The following is a 10989-nucleotide window of genomic DNA, read 5'->3' as shown; positions in this document are numbered from 1 at the left end:
TGTGTTATATTTTTCCATTATAAGTCAAATTTTGTCAATGGCCTTTTTCTTATGAAATCCTTTACTGTTCATGAGCAAGGAAATTTTCATTAAATGATGAGGAAGAAAAGGCATATTATATTGAACTGGGTAATGCTGAAAAGTTTATGTCTTTAGAAGAATTGTTAGACCTGTTCCTGGCTTTGAGCAATATCCACATTATCGTCATTAACTGAAAAATAAAGACAAAACTATGCCATTGTGTCCACTATGTGAAAAATAAAATCTCGTAATATCATAGGCATGGAAGTTGCTTATCATTTCACATTTAGTGCTTTGTTTGAAACTGACCCATGACCCATTTGAGACCAAAGTTCATGCAATTGGCAAGTAATGGTTGCATTATTGTGTGGTTCTGACATGGGAAGTGCACAAAAAAGGGATTCATAGAGATAAAGTGTGTGGAATGAACAGATTTCCTCTGAGCTTTATAGACTTTCTAAAATTCAAATATGGAAAAGGAATGAGAGAAATACATTATTAAAGGTAGCCAGTTTTATTCTCCCCCAGCTCCACCCCAAAATAATAGTCCTGGGATTCCCAGTTCTTGAATATTTTCATGCCTCTCAGAGTGAGTTTCATGATCCAGGACCTGTGCATTTACTAAACATGACAGAACGTTTAGGAGTGGGATAGTGCTATATTTCAGCTATGTAATGTTTTAAATAGGTATTTATGTCTAGACTTCAACCCTAAATATGATTTACCATATTTGGAGGCCGGTGTAAAGGGAGGAAAAGAAATTCAGATTTGGAGTGTTTCCTGGCACTTGCACACAGCCAAAACTACTTCCCTGCACACCTGTGTGCCACACACAGGCCAGGCAGATGAGGAGGAAAGTCCAATGCTTAACAATGTAAAGTTGAAAGGGAGGCTTACCCTAGGAACAAGAAGAACCACTTAGCGGTTCAGAATTTCTACCTGCTGCTTCAATGAATCAAGCAGGTTTCCCTTCTTTCTTCAGCATCATTTTTCAAAGGGAAGAAAAGCTTCTCATGTAGCTTCTCAGGGAAAAAATGAGGGAGAAGGGCTGCCCAGAAAGATATTCAAAGTTAGGAGTTTGTCATTGGGGTCAGCATGGCTAGGAAGGGGCTCTATTTTAGGAAGTCAAAGCCTTTGGTTTAATTCACAGCTCTTCTACTTAGTAGAGACCTTGGGGAAGTCTCCTGTTTTCTTAATTCATGTTAAATTGGACCACAGCCACACCCATTTGCTTACATGTTGCTTCTGGCTGCTTTCATGATACAACTGTTGAGTAGTTGCAACGAAAACTGTGTGGCTTGTGCTATGGTTTGAATGTGTTTGACTCCTCTAAGTTTGTGTGTTGAAAGTCAAATCCCTGGAAAAAACCTTAGTTCTCTTTCCCATCTTGCAAGATGGCGGGTGAAAAAGTTGAGAAGCCAGATACTAAAGAGAAGAAACCCGAAGCCAAGAAGGCTCATGCTGGTGGCAAGGTGAAAAAGGGTAACCTCAAGGCTAAGAAGCCCAAGAAGGGGAAGCCCCATTGCAGCCGCCACCCTGTCCTTGTCAGAGGAATTGGCAGGTATTCCCGATCTGCCATGTATTCCAGAAAGGCCATGTACAAGAGGAAGTACTCAGCCACTAAATCCAAGGTTGAAAAGAAAAAGAAGGAGAAGGTTCTTGCAACTCTTACAAAACCAGTTGGTGGTGACAAGAACGGCGGTACCCGGGTGGTTAAACTTCGCAAAATGCCTAGATATTATCCTACTGAAGATGTGCCTCGAAAGCTGTTGAGCCACGGCAAAAAACCCTTCAGTCAGCACGTGAGAAAACTGCGAGCCAGCATTACCCCCGGGACCATTCTGATCATCCTCACTGGACGCCACAGGGGCAAGAGGGTGGTTTTCTTGAAGCAGCTGGCTAGTGGCTTGTTACTTGTGACTGGACCTCTGGTCCTCAATCGAGTTCCTCTACGAAGAACGCACCAGAAATTTGTCATTGCCACCTCAACCAAAATCGATATCAGCAATGTCAAAATCCCAAAACATCTTACTGATGCTTACTTCAAGAAGAAGAAGCTGCGGAAGCCCAGACACCAGGAAGGTGAGATCTTCGACACAGAGAAAGAGAAATACGAGATTACAGAGCAGCGCAAGATTGATCAGAAAGCTGTGGACTCACAAATTCTACCAAAAATCAAAGCTGTTCCTCAGCTCCAGGGCTACCTGCGATCTGTTTTTGCCCTGACGAATGGAATTTATCCTCACAAATTGGTGTTCTAAATGTCTTAAGAACCTCATTAAATAGCTAACTACATTAAAAAAAAAAAAAAAAGTCAAATCCCTGGTGGAACAGCGTTGGGAGATGGGGTCTAATGGAAAATATTTAGGTTAGAATAATGCCATTATAAAAAGGGCTTGCAGGAGAAGTTTTGCTCTTTTCTGGTCTTCTGCCATGTCCAGAGGATGCAGCATTCAACGTGCCATCTCGGAAGGAGAAACCAGACCCTCACCAGACACCAGATACTGGTGTCTTGGTTTTGAAATTCCCAGCCTCCAGAACTGTGAGAAATACATTTCTGTTCTTTATAAGTTACTCAATCTCAAGTGTTATGTTATAGCAGTGCAGAATGAACTAAGCATGCAAAGAAAAAATATTTATAATCTGGTCTTTTAGATAAAAAAGTTTGCCAACCCCAATCTAGAGCAAATTTTAGGGTGGCAAACTGATTAAACTGTTTGACACTATGATGTGGATGACTAATCTCTCCCATCTCCAAGAAGATTAACCTAGTAAAATACTTTCAAGGCAAAATAAATTACAATTACATAAATAAAATCTCAGTGGGTGAGCAGATAGTTTTTAGCAGCTATCTTTCTCTAGGCCTACCAGAAAGTGCCTACCTTTTCAGCTACATACATACTCCATTTAAGCCTATTTTTAGTTAGCTCAACACACTATGCTTACTTATGTCTCTGTTTACTCTGCTTGGGTTGTCCTTTCCATTCCTGCACCACTCCCATATACTTGGATAATTCCCACCTGTTCTTACAACTTAGCACAAATCTCATGTAAGATATTCCCCAGTGAAGGCTTTTCAACACCTCTTCCAATCCATCCCAACATTTTTTCTTAATCTCAATTCTAAATACCACAATGTGTATTATTTATTTTACCAAAGTATTTATCACACTTTATTATAATTATCCATCTGTGTGTTGACTCCATTAAATTATAAACTCTGAGAGCATAGACCATCTCTCTTTACTCTTACATTCCCTAGCACTGTGCTTGGCATATGGTAGGTTAATAGTATGCAGCAAACCAATATTTATTCATATCCCTGAGTCTAACCCCTAGTAAGTAAAATTCTGGCTACCTATTTCAATGGCAGGAATGCCCATAAGCAGAGCATTTTCTCAGAAAATTTCCTTGAATACTGTGAAAAGAAAATGGGTAGATATCTGTAATTGTATCCTTATCTGTCATAGCAAACTGACTTTCAGAGCACTGCTAGTAGGTATTGAATTTCCAGAAAATTTTTTTTGTGTGGAGAGAAGTCTTGAACAAGGTCATGTGCTCAGAAAGTATGAACTGTAGCTTTTGTAAGCTCAGGTGTGCCAAAGCATGGATAATATGGGCAGTATTTTCTCAAGACTGAAATATTTGTGAATAATTTTCTCATTATGTCAGTACTCAGCATTGAATCTAATAATATTAAACAAATCCTTCTTCTTTATTTAACTTTACTGGAAAGCTTTACAGAATTATACATTATTCATGTAGGACTTTATCATGGAAGTAACAAGCTGAGGACCCAAATAGGAAACACCATTAATACTATCAAGCTTTATAAAATGTGGGAGTCCTGGCCTCTATTTTACAATGTCCCAGACTTGGCTTGAAGTTAAAATCAACTTACCATGAATGCTACTTCTGAAAACAGCCTTGATCGGCACTCATTATTAAACATGAGAATGCATTCAGACTATTGTCAGACGTCCTGCCACTACTGGAGAACAATATGGCACAGGAGGGAACCTCTACTGCTAGGCAATGGAAGGACTTTTGAGTCTTCATCGGATGCAGTGGAAATTTGTTGTTTGTTCTGCTTAACATTCACTTTCTTTTCTTTTGGTATATTTTCTTTTGGTGACTCACCACTTCCTCACTCCATAGTCCACGTGGTTTTGGTGGGCCTGACTCTACACTTACTCACTCTAGGCTTTAGGAGACATGTTCCAGACTGGGCCCATCTGCATTTCCATCCTAGTGTCTGGTTCAAGGATAGCATATGACTCTTGGCCAGTTCTTTCATAATAAACTATACCTGGAATTGCCAAGGGCTCCCATGTTGACAGGGCCTGCCTGAGAGTGATGTCTCTACAGGAAAGAGTAGAGCTAAGAGATGGAAGGAGTCCTAGCAGCATCATCTGAGTTATGCCAAATGGCTGAAAATTCCTTTGGACTTTTCAGTTATCTTAATAAATAAATACATTTTTAAAATTAATTTAATTTGAGTTAGGGTCTTTATTGGTTACAACCAAACAGTTCTTTCAGCTCTAATCTATAAATAATACTGTAATGAAATTAAAAAATTAACTGGAAAAGATATCTAAGAAAAGTCCAAAGAGTTCAAATAATAGAAAAGTAAAATAAAATATAAAGAGAATTAGCATTAAATATCTCTAAAACTCTACTGAAGGTAGCTTCAAAAATTACACAAACTGCCTTGGGAATAATTCAACTCAACTTGGAACAATACATAACATAAAGTTATTGTATTTTCACTTTTTAGTTTTTAATCTCATAATTTTGAGTATAACATAATATTTTAGTCATTTTGGGCATTAATAATTTGAATGTTATAATTAATATTATATAAAGGTAATGCTTTTTCTTAATTACATATTTTTAAAAGGATTAGTTCATTCTTTAAAAATATATTATGAAATATTTAATATAAATGAAACTATAATGGAAACATAAAATATACAAATCTAAAATAATATAACAAACACTTGCAAACTTATTGGTCTGTATAATAAATATATTATTGTAAGTAAAGTTCCTAAATTCCTCCCTGGATAAATCCCTCTCTTTCCCTCCTAGAAGTAATCACCACCCTGAATTTGTGTTTATTATTCCCATTCATTTCTTCATACTTCACTATATATGTCTGAAAGCCTGAACAACAGTTAGTGTTATTTAGTGTGTTTCTAAGCTTTATGTAAGTGATATGAGTGTATATTTTCTTCTTCAACTTGCTTTTTAAGTCAAACATTACATTTGCAAAATTCATTCATGTTGAAATTCATTTCATTCATTCATTTTTACAACATTTCAAGTTTTAACAGTTTGAGAACCTGGTTGGGGGTAAGGAAAAATCTATGAAATAGGATTTTCAGTAAAATTTCACTAAAATTTAGCATTTTCTTCAATTATAAAATAAGCAACCAACTATAGTAATATGTGACTTTGTCACCAGTCGAAATTACAGACATTTCCGTGTTACATTATGGTTGATACAGAGATCTCAAAATACAGACTAAACTCATTATTACTTTGAGATTGTTTGTTGCTAATCTTGCTACTGCATTTTACTATTTAATGAGTTAATACAACACCACAGTACCATAATTATTTCAGTATGCTAATAATCATGCTAATCAACGTAATTTGTTTCTTTGTAATCCTATATATTTTATATAAAAGCATCAAAAAAAATTTTTTTTTATTTGAGACGGAGTCTCGCTCTGTCACCCAGGCTGGAGTGCAGTGGTGCGATCTCGGCTCACTGCAAGCTCCGCCTCCCGGGTTCTCGCCATTCTCCTGCCTCAGCCTCCTGAGTAACTGGGACTACAGGTGCCCACCACCACGCCCGGCTAATTTTTTGTATTTTCAGTAGAGACCGGGTTTCACTGTGTTAGCGAGGATGGTCTCGATCTCCTGACCTCGTGATCCGCCTGCCTCAGCCTCCTAAAGTGCTGGGATTACAGGTGTGAGCCACTGTGCCCAGCCTAGGCATCAAACATTTTTAAACATTATCCTGAGAAGAGCTTCATATACTTCATCAGACTGCCAGAGAGGTTCTTCACACAAACAAGGTTAAGCATGTTGCTCCTATGCAATTCCACTAAAACTCCTAAGTATCTACCCAAGATATATAAAAATGTATGCTCGTACAAAGACTTGCATGTGAATGTTCATGGCAGTATTATTTGTAATAGCCAGAAGTCTAGCTATACATGGAAATATCACTTTAGCAATAAAAAGGAACTATCTATTGATATATGCCTCAACACAGATGAACTTCAAAACATTATGCTAATGAAAGAAGCCAGATACAAAAGACCACAAATTTTATTCCATTTATAGGAAATGTCTAGAAAAGACAAATCCATAGAGACAGATAGTGAATTAGTGGTTTCTTGGCGATGGGGGTGGAGAAGATGGGATTAACTGAAAATTGACATGAGGGATCTCAAGTTTATTATCTCATGTAATATTGCACAACTTTGTACATTAATTAAATAATAAATTTGATAAACATTAACACATTTTTGGTAATGAAAATGCTCTAAAATTGCGTTGTGGTAATATTGCACAACTTTATAAATTTATTAAAACTCACTGAATTCTACACTTGAAATAGCCAAAATTTATGATATTTAAATTCAACCATAATGCAGCTACTAAAAAACCAAGAATTTTTGTTCCATTGTATAACCAGATCATTTATTTATTTGCTGATGGATATTTATTAATAGCAGTGTCACTATGAGTATTCTTGTGCATCGCCTTTTGCTCTCAATAGGCATGTCTTCATGTTGTATAGCTAAAGCGGAATCACTATCTTGCTTCTACTTCACTAAATATTGAAAAATTGTTTTCCACATGTTTGCAACAACTTATCTTCCACCAGCCATTTGTAAGAATTTTTGTTAATTCATAGCCTCACTAATACTTGGTAAGGTCAGACTTTCAACTTTTGACAATCTAATAGGTATGAACTGATACCTTGTTTTAATTTGCTTTGCAACAGTTTTTCAACTGATATGAGACACTGGTGTTTCCCCTTCTGTGAATCAAGGCAAGACAGTGTAGTGCTGAGGTGCTGGCGGACTTCTGACTAGGTTTGAATTATGGTTTTACCACTTTCTAGAGGTTATGTAACATGGGAAAAGTATTAATTTTTTAATATATAACTTCATATATTTGCTTAAATTTATTCCTAAAGGCCATATTTTAGTTCTTGTGTTGCTTCTTTTAATTATTTTATATTTTTTCCTGTTTTCCATGTAAGTTATCATATCACTTGTAACATATACAGAGAAACTATGAGGGTGAATATGTGAGTTACAAAAGCTAGTTGGATTTTTATGCACCAGAAAAAAATATCAGTTAAACTGAAGAACATCAAAGTCAAAGAGAAATTCTTTAAAGATCCAGAAAAAAGAATGATCCAGATTGCCTTCAAATGAGCAGCGGTTTAAATGAGGACTGACTTCTCAACAGCAATGATGAAAACCAATGTAACTATATCTTCAATAAACTGAAAGAAGCAACTGCCAACTAAGAATTTAGTTTGTTCTTTTTCAACCTTTACATATTTTATTTTTTTCTGTTCTTATTTTACTGTTTAGAACCAGGATATTAAATATAACACAACATTAAATAAAACTGGTGATAGAGGACATCCTTGTCTCATTCAAAATCTTAAAGGGAATGCTTTTAATGTTTTGCCAACAAGAATAATGTTTCTTCTGGAACTTTTGTAAATAGCCTTTATCAGATTAAAGTATCTCCTTTCAATTTTCATTCTTCTATGAGTTTATCATAAAAGGGTGCTGAATTCCAGTATCTGTTGAAATGATTAAAATTGTTTTTTCCTTTGTTAACACAGCAAATCATAATAGTAACTTTTCTAATGTTAAATTACTCTTTTAGTCATGAAATGAACCTAAAACTGCTATCCTGTATTACCTGTTTTACATTTTGCCGGATTTAGTTTACCAATAGGTTTGTTTAGGATTTGCAAATCTTTGTAAATGAGTGATTGAGTTTGGTCCATAATTTTCCATTCCTATATTCCATTCTTATATTCTTATATATATTCTTATATCCTGTCTGGGATTGGCAAATGGAACACAGGATGATTTCATCTGTCACTTTTGCCCCTCAGCAACCTTCTGCAGTGCAAAACCCTAGATTCAATCTTTAATAATAAGAGTTAAGTTAAACATCAGGTTCACTGTGTTGTCCATTTACGAGTGGACATGACGTTTAACTTAACTCTTATTACTAAAGATTGAAGCTAGTCAGAATGTTCCTTCTGAACACTCTAAGTCTGACTACATCGTCCTCAATTTAAGCGCTTTGTTCTGGACTATGTTTTGTTCTGCGTTTTCATATATATTTCAGATATGTTTGTGGAATAGATCTGAAACATATATGCAACCACATATGAAATATATTCCACAACTTATCTTTTTATTCTGATATATATAACATTTATTCATTACTATTATTACTCATTATTATTACCATTATATTGCTCACAGTTTCTTCTTGTGTCTCAGACCTTTCTTCAATGTATATAAAATACTACATAATAAAAATTAAAAATAAGGCCAAGTACAGTGGCTCATGCCTGTAATTCCAGCAGTTTGGGAGGCCGAGGCAGGCAGACCACTTAAGCTCAGGAGTTTGAAACCAGGCTGGGCAACATGGTGAAACCCTGTCTCTACAAAAAATACAAAAATTAGCTGGGCTTGGTGTCCTGTGTCTGTAGTCCCAGCTACTCGGGAGGCTGAGGTAGGAGGATTGCTTGAGCCTGGGAGACAAAGGCTGCAGTGAGCTGAGACTGTGCCACCGCACTCCAGCCCAACAGACAGAGCAAGACCCTAGCTCAAAAATAAATAAATAAATAAAAACCCAATGGACAGGTTAAAATGGCAGCTTAGATACACTGGAAGGAAAGAATTAATGAACTGAAAGGCAAATCTGAAGAAATTCTCTCAAATGTGGTACAGAGAAATGAATAGATGGAAAATAAAACAGAGCAGTTAAAATATATGGAAAAGTGAGCGAGAAAGTATAGTTTACATCTAAGGAGAGTTCCAGAAGGTGAGACTAGACAGAATGTAGAGAGGCAAATTTAAGAGTAATGCTTCACTCAACCACTCTAATCCTAGGAATCACTTCCTCCCTTTGATCTATTCACCAGGTCCTTCTATTCACCAAACTCGCCCAGAAAAGAGGCCACAGGCACCCTGGTAAAGCCATCTGCACAGATCAGCATCTTGGGCATAGTTCAGGGAGAAGGATGAAGACTGGATCTGGGGAGGAGAGGGAAATGAAAGGTATTTGGTACACTATTTTCTTCTAAAAGTTTTGAAGCTTTGCTTTTCCCATTGAAAACTTTATTCTAACAATTGACTTTTGTCTGTAGTATAAGTAGAGTTTAATATTCAGAATACATAAACACTGATACGGTGTGGTCACAATCAATTGGGAACATTAGTCATGCCACTAGTCATAACTGATGCTGCCTATCAGTATCAGGTAAGATCAAACCTGGGCACACTGGCTGAATATTACATCTCAGAAGAGGTGGATGCAGGCTTTGTGGGACATCAGACTTAGATACAATCTAGAGGTCCTCTTTAAGAAAAATAATACATTATGTATAAAGGGGATTTTTTAAGAGATAGAAAAATCACGACAAAGTAAAACATTTTAAAATCAAAGTAAAATATCACAAAATCCAGATAAATAGCATAATACTTTTATTAACTGCCTAATCCACTTATATAATATTTCTTTAGCTACATTTTTTTAGGTGCATATTCTTCAATAAACTGCTTCAGACGTCATAAACTTCTTGTGCTTTAAGGAGTCATCATAAATTTTGGCGGCTCTTAATAAATTCCTCCAGTCTGATTTGATATGAGCAAACTTGTCTGATGTCTTGTTAAAAGAGATTAAAAACAAAACAGTAAAAACATCCTCTACTCTTGCAATAGTCCAGAAAGGATTTGATAGTGGTTTGACCATTTAAAAAGCTGTTTTTCAAAATATCTTTCTGGGAAGCTCTTTTGTCCATTGCACGATTTCTTTGATTCTCTATAAATCTTAGTGGGCTCAATCACAATTTTGGAACTTTAAAAATAAACTACTCCTTAAATGATGTTGAGTGAAATTATCTATCCGAACAGGAAGAAATTGAAAGAGCATGGTGCGTCTCCAAGCCAACAAATTTATCAAACTGAAGCTGTTTAGACATTCATGCACGTTCTATTGATCAAATATATTATGTTTTTCTTCATCTTCATTTTCATCTTTATTTCTTGTTTAGAAGGGAACTGATTCACATAATTTTCTTTATTTTTTCTATTGTCATTTTTATCATCTATATTTTCTTGCCTATTTTAATTAGTTCCTTGTCTTCATGATATTGACCACAGGAGTTTTTGATTCCCATTGTTCTAGATGAGGTTGTTTTTGACATTTCAAAACTTTCCCCCATATTATTTATTTAGATTTACATATTTTTCATTCCTTAGACTAATTATTCCTCATGATATTTGAAAATTGGTATAATCAGCAATTATGAAAAACCATAAAATTTTCTGAATTTAAGGCATCTCTAAAGCAGTGAAATGCGTATCATCAAATTACCCATACTAATATTCTATACATAGTTCTACCGAAGAATATACGGAGAGATTTATCACTGAAACACTTCTTTATTTAGGCCATTTCACTGCATTGGTAACAATTTTGTGTGCTGTTTTGTCTGGAGCCATCATATCATCAAAGCAAGTAAAATGCATTAGATACACTAAATATGTGATTCATTATATTTTATTACATAATCATTTAAAAATATAATTGTAAACACTGCATTACTTCATCATTTATAACAGCAGAGATCTTATGTTTTGAAACATTAGAATTAGAAGAATTAGGATTAGAAGAATGTGT

The 10989-nt window shown here is 35.5% G+C and overlaps 1 pseudogene across 1 annotated transcript; it reads left to right on the top strand.

Annotated features, from left to right (window-relative positions):
* Window positions 1–1391: 1391 nt before the first annotated feature.
* LOC111526684 lies at window positions 1392–2316 on the top strand (annotated as a pseudogene). The gene has a single exon (XR_002726459.2). The product of XR_002726459.2 is annotated as a 60S ribosomal protein L6 pseudogene (transcript).
* Window positions 2317–10989: the final 8673 nt, after the last annotated feature.

This window comes from Piliocolobus tephrosceles, chromosome 8 (assembly GCF_002776525.5).
Source record: "Piliocolobus tephrosceles isolate RC106 chromosome 8, ASM277652v3, whole genome shotgun sequence".
Classification (NCBI taxonomy): domain Eukaryota; kingdom Metazoa; phylum Chordata; class Mammalia; order Primates; family Cercopithecidae; genus Piliocolobus; species Piliocolobus tephrosceles.
This window is presented reverse-complemented; position numbering and strand designations above follow the sequence as displayed.